The sequence below is a fragment of the Gigantopelta aegis genome, chromosome 12 (assembly GCF_016097555.1).
Source record: "Gigantopelta aegis isolate Gae_Host chromosome 12, Gae_host_genome, whole genome shotgun sequence".
NCBI lineage: Eukaryota > Metazoa > Mollusca > Gastropoda > Neomphalida > Peltospiridae > Gigantopelta > Gigantopelta aegis.
The window spans coordinates 25,231,293-25,247,005 of record NC_054710.1 but is presented as its reverse complement, the minus strand read 5'-3'; positions in this window follow the sequence as shown (position 1 = coordinate 25,247,005).

Sequence of the window (15,713 nt, the reverse complement as noted above, 5' to 3'; positions counted from 1 at the left end):
GCTTCCTCTCTATGACTGTATGTAAAAATTACTAATGTGTTCTTGTGATCTCGTTAAACAAAAGAAATTTTAATTTATCATTGAATATTATTAATTATATTTACGCTCTATGTTTCGATTATTATGCTTATACAAATTCACGCCTATGCACCCGACTCCTTTCTGGAACCATACATAATTGAGAAGACTGAAATTGTAGCATTTGATTATATACGTGAGTTCATTTTTCGATTTGTTAATCGATAGCCATTTCAGAGGTTCTTAAACACCAACTAAGTTTCCAGTGCAAATAATGTTAATATTTTCCAGTAAACGTGCCAATTGTTCCAGCCATTAGTTTGCGTTTTACATTTAAAGGAGCAGACCCTAGTTTTAACACGTAAACAATGGGCACTGAGTTTAGTTAACCTACAAACCTGTAACTTGTTTCGATAAAGTTTACAACAAGGTGAAACAAGAGACTGTGACGTTAAAACTGGGAAATATCCTTCAAAAATATATTATAACTCGAACCAATAACCGCTACTTTTCAGACGCTGATGCGTTTTTTAAAAGTATGGTACTGGGAACACCAGGATGGCTAGAAACGCTTTGGGTCTACGGAAATGGATAGTATAAACAATACAATATAAGTAATGCTTGATTTCAGCGATCATAAACAGCTCCAATAGTGAACAATATGCTGTAGTGTTTAAAAACTAGAGTAGTTCCCTTTAATCTGATCGACACATTGTTCCGTAATTAAAACCGTGTCTCTGCACAAGGTAGCCGACAGTTTACGTAACCTACACGAATGAAACAGATAAGATGACAAGTGAATGACTAAACCTGATGGTATAAATAAACATAATAAAATCACAAACAAAAATCATGCTATATATCAACACAAAAAACACACAAAAAAACAATAACAACAACAATTGTTTATAAAAAAACCCACATAAACAATCCATAACCCCACTCCCCCACCCCACCCCCCGAAAAACCCCCCAAAAACAACAAACAAAACAAACAACACAACAACACAAAATCCAACAAAACAAAACAACAACAACAAAAGCAACAAAAACATACAATGACAATACCTCGCAATCAAATCGAAGATATTGACTGATTGATTTATGTATTTGAAGAAAAAGAAGAAGATGATAATGTTGTTATCTTACAGTAAAACACAAAGACAGCATCACTTCGTTGTGAGTGATATCGATCATGACATACTTGCCGACTACGGGTCCGCCATTATCATATTCAACAATAGCACTGCACAAACTAGCCATTGCATACTTCCCGACTACGGGTCCGCTATTATCATATTCAACACTAGCACTGCACAAACTAGCCATTACATACTTGCCGACTACGGGTCCGCCATTATCATATTCAACACTAGCACTGCACAAACTAGCCATGACATACATGCCGACTACGGGTCCGCCATTATCATATTCAACACCAGCACTGGGCCTCAGACCACAATTAATTTCGCTATATGTTTCTATATAGCCTTAGTGGCTATAACATTTTTATTAATATCAGCAGACCCGTGAAGTTTTGTATGTACCTTTGCCTGCATGGGGGACACATACCCTGAAAAGGACAACCCCTGTTGTCCAGCTCTTTCTCCCAGCATATTGGTTTAAACAGACACACCCTCTAAACCAGGCCGGAGTACACCCATTTTACACAAAAAGCACTACTTTTGCATGGGCCGGAATTACCACAAACAAGTCTTCAATGTCAACAAGTTACACATGTTTACAAACTACATGCTATCCCCTGTCACTTCAGTCAAACAGTTGCCACTTCATAGCTGTCTGCCATGAAATAATCACAGTCAAACAGCAGACTACTTGCGCGGTCAAACTTCCGGATTTTGGACAACCAAATGGGAAGATAACTGTAATCTGAGGCCTATCAGTCAATTTTTCCCCCTAAAAACTGGCCCACACTAATGCATTCCAATGATATACATATTAAAGCAATGCTCGGTAAGTATCGGTATGTCACCTTTAAACTGAGAGTATACAGAGGCTGTGTTAAAACACCTACCACAGTGCCTTGCCATGGCCAATTTTAGCAATGGAAACTTGAGGGACACCAACTTCAAAATGTAATAACTTTATCAAATTTTGGAATTTCTTCATACAATGAGCAGCTATTTTTTCTTCTACATATGTTCTATCTGCACAGTGTTGTCTTGGAAAGATTTTGAAATATTTAAAGGAAAAAAAATCAATCATTAGATTTTACTTCATTGTTAATGAAATATTAAACTTAAATTTAAATTTTTGAAAAACAAACAAATCTAAAACTGTAAAATTTTGCATTTTAGGTATGATAAGTGGAGGCTTAGTAAAGATATGGTGACTGAATTCATGATACATTATTAGAAATGTGTCAGAGGGATGGTGAAAGTCACAAAATTGGGGCCATTTGCAACAAATGTTTACACACTAATTTCAGGGAAAATTAGACATGATAGGCCTCATATTCAATTTTGACCTGCTGTATTTACTTAATCTACTTCATTTACTGTATTAGACATGTAGCCACTTTGTAAAAGGCAAAACAGTCCATATAAATGCATATTAATATGAATATGCCCTACAGATATTACTTAGGTATACACCATAATATTTTTTTTGTTGACGACAACTTTGAAAATGAAGATTTTGTCACAAAATGCTGATATAAATCCTACCAAGAGGTACTTGCACCATATTTTTCAGTTTTCAGTGATAACTGTTAACAAGTGTAGTCATGTGCCAGTGTCTGGGATACCTCAGTGTAGTATTTCTTGATTGGAAAGATGTTTGTAGTAATGACCACTGAATATGCATTATGGATTATTCTGCCATATGTATTACAAGCCAAATGTTAACCTTTTTGGCACATTTTCTGCAATAAACTTGACAAGTATACCAGCATCTGATTACTGAACACAATAAATACATTCAGACAGCATAGAATATTAGCCTATTAGATTTTCTAAGGATAAAAGACCATTTTTGAAAAATGACTGAAGTGTGTAATTTACATAAATGTAGGTGAAATGTATTATTAGAGTACTTAATCTTGTTAAAAACTGTATACTATCTATTTAAAGTGTTTAATTACATTTAGTAGTGATATATTCATTATATTTAGATCTTCTGTCCAATTGCAATAATTGAGAAACTCATTAAAATTCAATATGTAAAAGAAATTAAAATCTCAATATTGACTAACAAAATCCAACTTTTGCTCTTTTTTACCAAATTATTAGCTCAAAACTGTTAAAAAACATTGCAACAACCTGTAGTAACATCAGAGGTCATTTTATGCTATTTTGGAGGATACTGAAATTTAAAAGTTGAAAATTTTAATTTTAATTTTTAATAAATTCAAAAAAAATGTTTTTTAATTTAATAAAATATTTAGAAAATAAATAAATTAGTTTTCATATTCCTTGTGGTATGCACAATCAGTCTGTGTAATTTCACCTCTCTGGTTATAATAATTTCATCAGAATCAAGCATTTAACCGGTGTAATGTGTGAACTATATCAGGCCTCAGACCACAATTAATTTTGCTATATGTTTCTATATAGCCTTAGTGGCTATAACATTTTTATTAATATCAGCAGGCCCGTGAAGTTTTGTATGTACCTTTGCCTGCATGGGGGACACATACCCTGAAAAGGACAACCCCTGTTGTCCAGCTCTTTCTCCCAGCATATTGGTTTAAACAGACACACCCTCTAAACCAGGCCGGAGTACACCCATTTTACACAAAAAGCACTACTTTTGCATGGGCCGGAATTACCACAAACAAGTCTTCAATGTCAACAAGTTACACATGTTTACAAACTACATGCTATCCCCTGTCACTTCAGTCAAACAGTTGCCACTTCATAGCTGTCTGCCATGAAATAATCACAGTCAAACAGCAGACTACTTGCGCGGTCAAACTTCCGGATTTTGGACAACCAAATGGGAAGATAACTGTAATCTGAGGCCACTGCACACACTAGCCATGACATACTTGCCGACTACGAGTGCGCCAATATCATATTCAACACTAACACTGCACAAACTAGCCATGACATAGTTGCCGACTACGGGTCCGCTATTATAATATTCAACACTAGCACTGCACAAACTAGCCATTACATACTTGCAGACTACGGGTCCGCCATTATCATATTCAACACTAGCACTTCACAAACTAGCCATGACATACTTGCCGACTACGGGTCCGCCATTATCATATTCAACACTAGCACTGCACACACTAGCCATGACATACTTGCCGACTACGAGTCCGACAATATCATATTCAACACTAACACTGCACAAACTAGCCATTACATACTTGCCGACTACGGGTCCGCCATTATCATGTTCAACACTAGCACTGCACAAACTAACCATGACGTACTTGCAGACTACGGGTCCGCTATTATCATATTCAACACTATCTCTGCACAAACTAGCCATGACATACTTGCAGACTACGGGTCCGCCATTATCATAGTCAACAATAGCCCTGCACAAACTAGCCATTGCATACTTCCCGACTACGGGTCCGCTATTATCATATTCAACACTAGCACTGCACAAACTAGCCATTACATACTTGCAGACTACGGGTCCGCCATTATCATATTCAACACTACCACTGCACACACTAGCCATGACATATTTGCCGACTACGAGTCTGCCATTATCATATTCAACACTAACACTGCACAAACTAGCCATGCCATACTTGCCGACTACGGGTCCGCCATTATCATATTCAACACTAGCACTGCACAAACTAACCATGACGTACTTGCAGACTACGGGTCCGCTATTATCATATTCAACACTATCTCTGCACAAACTAGCCATGACATACTTGCAGACTACGGGTCCGCCATTATCATATTGAACAATAGCACTGCACAAACTAGCCATTGCGTACTTCCCGACTACGGGTCCGCTATTATCATATTCAACACTAGCACTGCACACACTAGCCATGACATATTTGCCGACTACGAGTCCGCCAATATCATATTCAACACTAACACTGCACAAACTAGCCAATACATAGTTGCCGACTACGGGTCCGCCATTATCATATTCAACACTAGCACTGCACACACTAGCCATGACATATTTGCCGACTACGAGTCCGACAATATCATATTCAACACTAACACTGCACAAACTAGCCATGACATAGTTGCCGACTACGGGTCCGCCATTATCATATTCAACACTCGCACTGCACAAACTAACCATGACGTACTTGCAGACTACGGGTCCGCTATTATCATATTCAACACTATCTCTGCACAAACTAGCCATGACATACTTGCAGACTACGGGTCCGCCATTATCATATTCAACAATAGCACTGCACAAACTAGCCATTGCATACTTCCCAACTACGGGTCCGCTATTATCATATTCAACACTAGCACTGCACAAACTAGCCATTACATACTTGCAGACTACGGGTCCGCCATTATCATATTCAACACTAGCACTGCACACACTAACCATGACATACTTGCAGACTACGGGTCCGCTATTATCATATTCAACTCTATCTCTGCACAAACTAGCCATGACATACTTGCAGACTACGGGTCCGCCATTATCATATTCAACACTAGCACTGCACAAACTAGCCACGACATACTTGCCGACTACGGGTCCGCCATTATCATATTCAACACTAGCACTGCACACACTAGCCATGACATAATTGCCGACTACGGGTCCGCTATTATCATATTCAACACTATCACTGCACAAACTAGCCATGACATACTTGCAGACTACGGGTCCGCCATTATCATATTCAACACTAGCACTGCACAAACTAGCCATGACATACTTGCCGACTACGGGTCCGCCATTATCATATTCAACACTATCTCTTCACAAACTAGCCATGACATACTTGCCGACTACGGGTCTGCTTTTATCATATTCAACACTATCTCTGCACAAACTAGCCATGTCATACGTGCCGACTACGGGTCCGCCATTATCATATTCAACACTAGCACTGCACAAACTACCCATGACATACTTGCCGACTACGGGTTCGCTATTATCATATTCAACACTAGCACTGCACAAACTAGCCATGGCATACTTGCCGGCTACGGGTCCGCCATTATCATATTCAACACTATCACTGCACCAACTAGCCATGACATACTTGCCGACTACGGGTCCGCCATTATCATATTCAACACTATCACTGCACACACTAGCCATGACAGACTTGCCGACTACGGGTCCGCCATTATCATATTCAACACTATCACTGCACAAACTATATAGAGTGTTGGCCACAGTATAGGGCGGGACGTAGTCCAGTGGTAAAGCGTTCGCTTCATGCGCGGTCGGCCTGGGGTCATACCCTGTCGATGGGCCACTTGGGCTATTTCTCGTCCCAGCCAATGCACCGTTACTGGTATGTCAATGGCCGTGGTATGTGCTATACTGTCTGTAGGATTTTACATATCCTATTCCAGACAGATTTCACGGATGTTTGAGAAGTCAAATTGGAGACATAATTTCTCCATGATGATTTTTTACTCTGTCTGGACCGGCCTCGGTGGCGTCGTGGTTAGGCCATCGGTCTAAGGCTATCGACTCCAAACCCTGAGTGAGTGCTCCGCAAGGCTCAATACCACTTGCACCGACCAGTGATCCATAACTGGTTCAAAGAAGGCCATGGTTTGTGCTATCCTGCTTTTGGGAAGTGCAAATAAAAGATCCATTGCTGCCTGTCGTAAAAGAGTAGTATGTGTGGCGACAGCGGGTTTGCTCTAAAAAACAGTGTCAAAATGACCATATGTTTGACGTCCAATAGCCGATGATAAGATAAAAACATCAATGTACTCTAGTGGCGTCGTTAAATAAAACCAACTTTACTTTACTTTACTTTACTTTACTTACCCTGTCTAATAGCTTACGAACCTTTGCCCGAGCAACGCGATAAATATTCAGGTTATCCCCGGTAGGTTCGCGTTTGAACCTCGCGATGGTCTTGTTTCGCTGTTTGATTGCATCTTTGCAGGTATCACTGAACCATGGTTTACTGAAACGTTTCAGTACTGCCGAAGTCTTAAGAATAGTTTCCTCTGCAATAATTTTCAAGATGGAGGTGAACAAAGACATGGGATCATCGGCACCAGTCATACCAGTTTGTTGCGTGCACAGCTGTATACATAGCATTTTAAGTAGGGAACTATAAGTTCTTTGTATTATTAAAAAAAAACACCAAAAAACCCACACGTTTTTACTGAAATATTGCTAAAACATTTTTAGGACGAAGTATCTTTAAAGTAACATACCCTAGTTTTTAAACACTACGACGTTTGTTTGCTTGTTTGCTTTTCACAGTTAGAGCTGTTTTTGATAATTGTAATCGTGCAATTCTTTGATTTTATTGTTTAGATGTTCCATTTCTATATGTTTCTGGCCACCCTGTTATTTCTAATACCACATAAAAAACACACAAGATTTTTCAAATATTTAAAAATGGGAATACCTCTGAAAAGTAACGGTTATCGAGGTGAGCACTATTCAAGGCATGAGTTCGACCCGTACCCCCCCCCCCCCCCCCCTTCAATGGCCATGCTAGTTTTAGGTATAGGGTTAGGGTTAGTATTTAGGGTATTTAATATAGTGGGGTACGGGGCGAACTCTTTCCCAATTTTCCCCCGACTCTTGTATGCGACTTTCAGATGAACACGTGTCTCGTTCCAGTCATTGCACCACGACTGGTATATCAAAGGCCGTGGTATGTGTTATACTGCATATAAAATATCCCTTGCTACTAATAAAAAAGTGTTGCGGGTTTCCTCTCTATGAATATGTCAAAATTACCAAATGTTTCACATCAAATAGCTGATGATTAATATATAAATATGCACTAGTTGTGTCGTTAAACAAAACAAACTTTGACTTATTTTGTGTTTGTCTGTATGCATGAATGTATGTTTGTTTACGTGTATTTGTATGTACATGTGTATTTACGCATGTTCGTGTGTGTGGATGTGGATGCATGTGTGTATGTATGTGGGTCAGTATGGGTGTGCGTTTGAATGCGTTTGTGTAGGTTAACATATAATGTATTCCGATGCCATATAACGGTAGATGTCATATAACGGTGTTATGTGCGTCATTAAACGAAATATTTCTTCGTTCGTTACATAGGCGTACGGGCTCCCATTTCTGTAAGGGGCGGGGCGGGGGGGGGGGGGGGGGTGGGGGGGGGGCGCTTGTTTTTGTCCTAATTAAACGAAAATGGCCGAATCTAAAAAAAGCCCATGTATTTGTATTAGCATTATAATCAAACAACTATATGGGATTGCAAATTAATCAATACGCATTTTTACATGAATTTTGAGGAAAGAATGATGAAAACACATGGTAAAAAGGTCTCAGATTAGCCCATTAGCCTGGTTTCCTCTCTCGATACATGTGTGGTCCTTAACCATATGTCCGACGCCATATGACCGTAAACAAAATGTGTTGAGTGCGTCGTTGAAACATTTCCTTCTTGTACTGTAATGTGAACTCGTGTGGCGAACTTGAGTGGCTATATCGACACAATGTGGTTTTCGTTCTTCATAAGATAACAAGACACTGGAGACCACTCTAACAAGATGTAACGATTATTTGAGCAATACCTCTCAGCAAGTGGCTAACTTTCCCTTGAGGCGCATATTGAAGCAACTCGACCACAGTTACTAAAACTGAAGTATTGACACTTAGTGGTTATCTAATGCATAATTAAAACGTGCGTCGCGAAAAAAGAAGACTGCCAATATTTCTAAACAAAGGCGAAAGATCATCAGCAAACAATTGATTTGTTATTTATTTATTTCTCTCGCAGGGCATACAATTTGGCACAAACGGTTATGCAAAACCAATATCAACATACATGACGAGTCGTTCATGCAAAAGCTGTAATTGTTCGTCTTCTTTTTAAAGTATCACTGGGTTTTTTGGAAGACAATTAGCCTATATTGCTTGTGTAAGAAAGATACAATATATCCATTCGAAATCAGCATCGCAGTCGATACAAAGTCGGCCCCGCGGTGTTGCGAAGTCGGTGCAGTCTTTAGATAAAAAATGGTTGTGTTTAACGACACCACTGGAGCACATCGATGAATTAACCATCGCCAATTGAATGTCAAATATTTCGTAATTCCGACTCGTAATCATCAGAGGAAACCCGCTACATTATTCCTAATGTAACAAAGGATGTTTCATATGCACTTTCCCCACATACAGGAACACACATAACACGGTCTTTATCCAGTCGTGACCGGCCTCGGTGGCGTCGTGGTTAGGCCATAGGTCTACATGCTGGTAGGTAATGGTTTCGGATCCCAGTCGAGGCATGCAAATTTTAATCCAGATACAGACTCCAAACCCTTAGTGAGTGCTCCGCAAGGCTCATCGGATAGGTGTAAACCACTTGCACCGACCAGTGATCCATAACTGGTTCAACAAAGGCCATGGGTTGTGCTATCCTGCCTGTGGGAAGCGCTAATAAAAGATCCCTTGCTGCAAATCGGAAAGAGTAGCCCATGTAGTGGCGACAGCGGGTTTCCTCTCAAAATATGTGTGGTCCTTAACCATATGTCTGACGCCATATAACCGTAAATAAAATGTGTTGAGTGCGTCGTTAAATAAAACAGTTCTTTCTTTCTTTCTTTCTTTATCCAGTCGCGGTGCACTGGTTGAAAAAATCCAATCAGCTGAATGGATCTACCGAGGTGATTCGATCCTGCGACGCATGCACCTCAAGCGAGCAGTCAACCGACTGAGCTAAATACCGTCCCATCAGCATTTAGAAGTCTCGAAAACGTTTAGTTACATACATTTAGTTGCACGTCCCCTTTGATCATTTCGCTACATGCAGGAATCATATGCTGTTCGTAAATTAAAGGGACTGTCCTGAGTTTCAGTCATATTAAGAGTCCAGGCCCGTAGCCAAGGAGGGTGCGACGGGTGCGAACGCACCCCCCCCCCCCACCCCTTCCCCGCGAGAATTGGAGTTCCACCCAAAACATTTATAATGTTTTTTGGGATTTTTTTCCTATTATTAGTATTTTAACGTTTATCCTTACTGTCACGGGGATCCTATAATACCCGTTACTGAATAAAACACGGTTATCAAAATATCTCTCCTAACTGTATATCTATTAGATCTCTCTGTAACGGGCGGTATATACCCGCGTTGGCTCGTCTCTAGGTATGATCAGAGATAAGATCTTATATAAAGTATATATTATTATAGCACGTTTAGTTCACTAGAAAACACAACAAAAACACAATACACTTTGGAATCTGTATTAATCTACGCTGACAAATGTACTGCCGCAGTAGTTAATTAATAACAACAATAATAACAACCCAGAACTGATCACTTAATTAGTTAATCTCTAGGTGTCTAGTTTACACACTATGCTAATCACTTCACCGTGACACAACACCCACCCGTGTGATAATTGAGAAACGCTTCTAGGGTAACGTAATTAATTAAGGAATTACAACACTATTCCTAACTGGTTAATTTTTAATTAACCCTTAACTACTCATTCAGTAACCTTGTAACACAGAATTAATACTGGTACCTATCACAATAAAGACAATAACCTACAGTTTACCTAGGTCTTCTAGGATGACCGGCTAAGCTTTATATTACCAAATACTCGTATAATGTTAGAACAAAAAGTCTACGATTTACTTCGTCAGATGACCGAAGACACTGTCTAAAGAATATTGGTATAATACAGTATTAAAATATTTAAAAGTCACATCAATCACATCAAGGTTATACAACAGAGCAGAAATAAAATATTTACCAAAGTCCAACCGGACTAACGTTCCCCCGGGATATCTTCCTATCGTTCTGTCCTTTTTGCTTCTCCCAGATATCTCTATACCCTAGCTATTTATTATAAAATCAGAAAATCGTCTGGGGGTACAAGGCGGTACCTCACGTATCATCTGAATTTCCACAGCGACCAAGACGGCATATCTGTCTCTTAGATCGCCAGACAGGCTGTCGCCAACCGCGAGCAATCCCCTGGCCATAAACAGCACTACAGGAGATATTACGTAACTACTAGCCACATGGCCTCCACACCTGCTCTGGGTGTGTATTAGGCGTACCGATCGAGGACCGTCGCGCAGAAGTATTACGTAACAAGTTGCCCACCTGGATAAGTGCAATTTGGAACTGCACACGGCCTTCTAAAACAATTAATATCGCCACAGGCGAAAACAAAATTAAGAGCATGTACCGTCACACTTACAGATGGCTGTATTAAATGCTAGTTTTTTCGAAACCATTATTTGAAGCCCGCCCTCTGATATTGTTTGACTCGTCTCTGTAGAAACTCAAATATTAATTTCAGCGTTCGGGGTCTTTTTTTACCACGCGCGCGTTTAGTGATTCAGTTGTTATTTTTCTAGATTCCTGTTTTTACAAACTATGAATCATTGTCTGATAATGATATGCACGTAATGTCCATTAGGGTATGCGTTTTGGGAGTGCTATCTCGCTTAGTCCGGTACCTGGATGAATTAAAACTATTAAAATAAAATTAAAATTAATATTTATTTTTCCTTTCTTACCCCCGAGTCGCTCTCCCCGGAATTTAATAAAAAAAAAAAAAAAATTTTTTTTTTTATTATTAATTAACCTTATTTTCTCATTATAATATTAAGCTAGGGGTAATTCTCACCTTCTTGTTGTACAATTCTAGGTTTATACTTGGGATAACACTGGGTATCTATAGGCTAATCTTTTTGGCTACTTGTTTATTGTAGTTTTTAATATATAATAAATTTTAACTCTATATTATTTTATTTTATTTGTATGCCCGTTGCTGGTTGGGTTTTCTCCGCCTTGCCCCCCCCCCCCCCCCCCGTTTTATTTGGGGGGCCGGGCGGGGTTTTATTTTTAGCCAATTACTTTTACTTTTTGTTTTGTTTTGTTGTGTAATGTATTAGATTGGTTGGGGTTTCTCCGCCTTGCCCCCCGGGGGGGGGGGGGGGGGGGGGTTGGGCGGGGTTTTATCTTTAGCCGATTAGTTTTAATTTTTGTTGTCATGTTTTGTTGTGTAATGTATATATGTTGTATGATTGAATGTGTGATTGTTGCTTGGATTATGGGGGGAGGCTTATCTGGCAGTAATCCCCTCCCCGTTCCGGAAACTGCACCTTATACATGTATATAGTTCGTCCTTTTTAATTTGTTTAATATCTATTTTAAAAATAAAATAAAATAAAATATAATGTAGGTTACTGGCATGCTCGCTCATTTAATCTGTTTTATATTTTTTATCATTATTTCAACTATGTTTTAGATTTTTAATTAAACAATTATATAATTAAACAGGGCAGGTAACTGGGTTGGGACACTTTCCTAGTGACCTTCTACTAAAGCTTTAGGTCACTCTACTAGTGACCTTCTACAAATGATTGCCATGACTGGATCGAGCTGCGGTTGGACACGGTGGGGTGGGGGGTGGGGTGTGTGGTTGTGGTGCCGGTGGTTAGGTTTTTTGGGGCCATAGGGTGTAGGCGGTTTGGCCGTAGGTTTCTGTGAAAGTTCCGGCCCCACTTCTCGCCCCCTCCCCCCCCCCCCCCCTCCCTCCTGGTCACACCAAGGCCCGAAATACGATTGGTAATCATTTTAAATAAATATTAAATTCAATATAACTTTTCTGTGGGCCGGGCTTACCCCTCTACCCTTTCCCTTGCCTCTGGGGACTAAATAAATGTTGTTGTTTTTTTGTTTTTTTTTAAATAAATTATAATGTTTGTATTTTTACTTTTAGACTTCCCCATCTAAATTTGCGTTAATTTTAAATAATTATATAGGTGTAGAGTAGGGATTTCTGTATTTCTTTTGGGAACGCATTCAAAATTATTAATATCGACATAATATATTTACTCTTTTTGACCTCCAGTTTAAAATTTCAAAATTTTATTATAGTTAGGTTTTTCCTGCCCCGAGTCAGACCACCGATTATATCGGAGGCCGGACTGGGGATAGGCGTGCTCGAAACCATAAAGGTATGTGAGCACGTTTAAAACATATCTAATCTAATCTGATAATGATTACATTATACTCATCGTACAGCCCCTCACAGGCGTTAGGGCTCCAATTTTTCGGGGGGTGGGGGGTGGGGGGTAGGGGTTGGACAGACTGAGTTTTGCCCGAGTTTAGAGGATTTGAAAAAAAAAAGGCCCAAATTATCGACATTGCACCATCGACGAATGAAGATGGGAATGTTTTTGTTTCTAATTAAACTCATCATTAGACATTCCAAACATGTTTTTGAACAAAACACTTGAACATAAGCGTGAAATTAAATTTCCCGACTAATGATTTATACCTTCGACATGCATGATCGGATGTGACATAAAGTGTATATTAGCGTATTTGGAAATTATCATAAAATAGTGTACGAGATGTACCCATTATGTAAGCATACGCACGTTCCCTATATTTACGTTTCTTCTACCCATACACATATGCTATATACTCAATTAAGTACATTATTCATCAATGTTAACGGTTTACAGTTTTAATGTAGTTCAAGTTTACTGCTGCTTATGAAGTCTTATACAAAATGTATGCGCTACGACCTCAAAATAAAATATTAAAAACCCATCACAAATAGCTCCAGAATGAACCTCTGAGCATCGACATTTAAATTGTGTCCGGGAAAACATGTCCCCGAACCACCTAGACCTCTCGCTCGATTCGAGCGCCTACGGCAACCATGATATACATTTAGTTCCACCCAATGTCTCAACGCACCGTCCCGCAAATATGACTGGCTACGGGCCCGGAGTCCCGTTCCCCACCCTCAAACAAAACAAACATATATCCTACTTTTTCTCTATTTTAAAAAAAACCAATATCTTATCTTAAACATTTTTTAAGTGTAAAACACTACATGCATAAACGCATTCGGGAGACACACACACACACACACACACACACACACACACACACACACACACACACACACACACACACACAGCCACACTTACAGTCACAGTCACACACCTGAAAATGATATATTAACATTTAATGTTATTATTATTAAGTATGTTTAAAATTTAAATATAATTATTGTCTGTTATTTCCTTTACGATCATTTAGGTATAAAAAACAAAAATGATCCGCAAATTTAAGTGATATTATTTTGCGGATGATGGAAATAACAGACAATCCTTAAATAAGATTTTATTTTCTAATGTTGGTGCGAAAAATAATGGCGGCTTTTTTTTTCAAAATGGCCGCCAGTTCATAATCAAAACTGCATATCTTCAGATCTACAGCACTTGATACCTGATGTGTATATGCTCAGTGAGTTCATTAACACCGTTTCTAATACCTTCTAATATTGGTTTGACTAACTGCTGGATAAAAGGCCCGTAATTGTGGTATGAAAATCTAAAGATATTTGTAATAAATTATGACTTAGAAAAAACCTATTTTATGTCAAATGTTAGTTTTAGATAGTTGATAAGTTTAGATAGCATGTTGAAAATGATTACAATAAAATAAAACTGCAAATAATTATATGAAAAAATAAAAATGTCGACATGTCGTACTGTTGATCGAATTCCCAAATAAAAACATAAAAAACACACACACACACCCCCACCCCCCCCCCCCCCCCCCCACCCTCCAGCATTGTTGTCATTATACACCTATCGGCATGCACACATATCTAACCACTGAAGCCTGAACAAATAAAGGAATGGATAAATTAGTAAGTGAGTGTATGAATGAATGAATGAAAAATATGTTTTGCAAACCTCCAGAGGGTAGTTCACAAAACAACCTAAATGTGTTGTACATAACATACAGTACATACAACTTACTGCCCCCATAATCACTCTCAACTGACAGTGGTAAAGCGCTCGCCTGATCCGCAGTTGGGTTGGGGTCGATACCCTTCGGTGGGATCACTGGGCTATTTGTCTTTCCAGCCAGTTCACCCCGACAGGTATATAAAAAGCCGTGGCATGAGCTATCCTGTCTGTGGAATCGTGTGTATAAAATATATTTGCTACTAATGGAAAACTACAGCTGGTTTCCTCTCTAAGAATGAATGAATGAATGAATGAATGAATGTTTAACGACACCCCAGCACGAAAAATACATCGGCTATTGGGTGTCATACTATGGTAATGCAAATAAATAAAGTGATGATCAACATCAATACAAAAATTCAAGGTTCAAACAAAAACAGTGTAAAGAACAGTGTAAAGAACTGTGCAAAAACACAAATATCACCGAATTTTACGGATACTGCATTCTACTCAAAACTTTGTGCTGCATTGGCCATTCTCAAAGAAAATGTTACACCCCTGAGCCACGGAGAGGTTACAGCACGCGCAGGGGTCCTCTCTAAGACTACATGTCAAAATGACCAAATGTTTGACATCCAATAGCAGATGATTTATACATCAATCTGCTCCAGTGGTGTTGTTAAAGAAAACAAACTTTATCTCAACTGTCATCCCTTGGATAAATATACATGTTGTTGTGAACACCAGGATGTTCAGACATTCTGGATGAATTAAAACCAATAGAGCCTGTTTTGATAAACTACCAGTCAAGTGTTTTGTCGCAAACAAACTTGGTGGAATCGTCATGGATGGGCATGG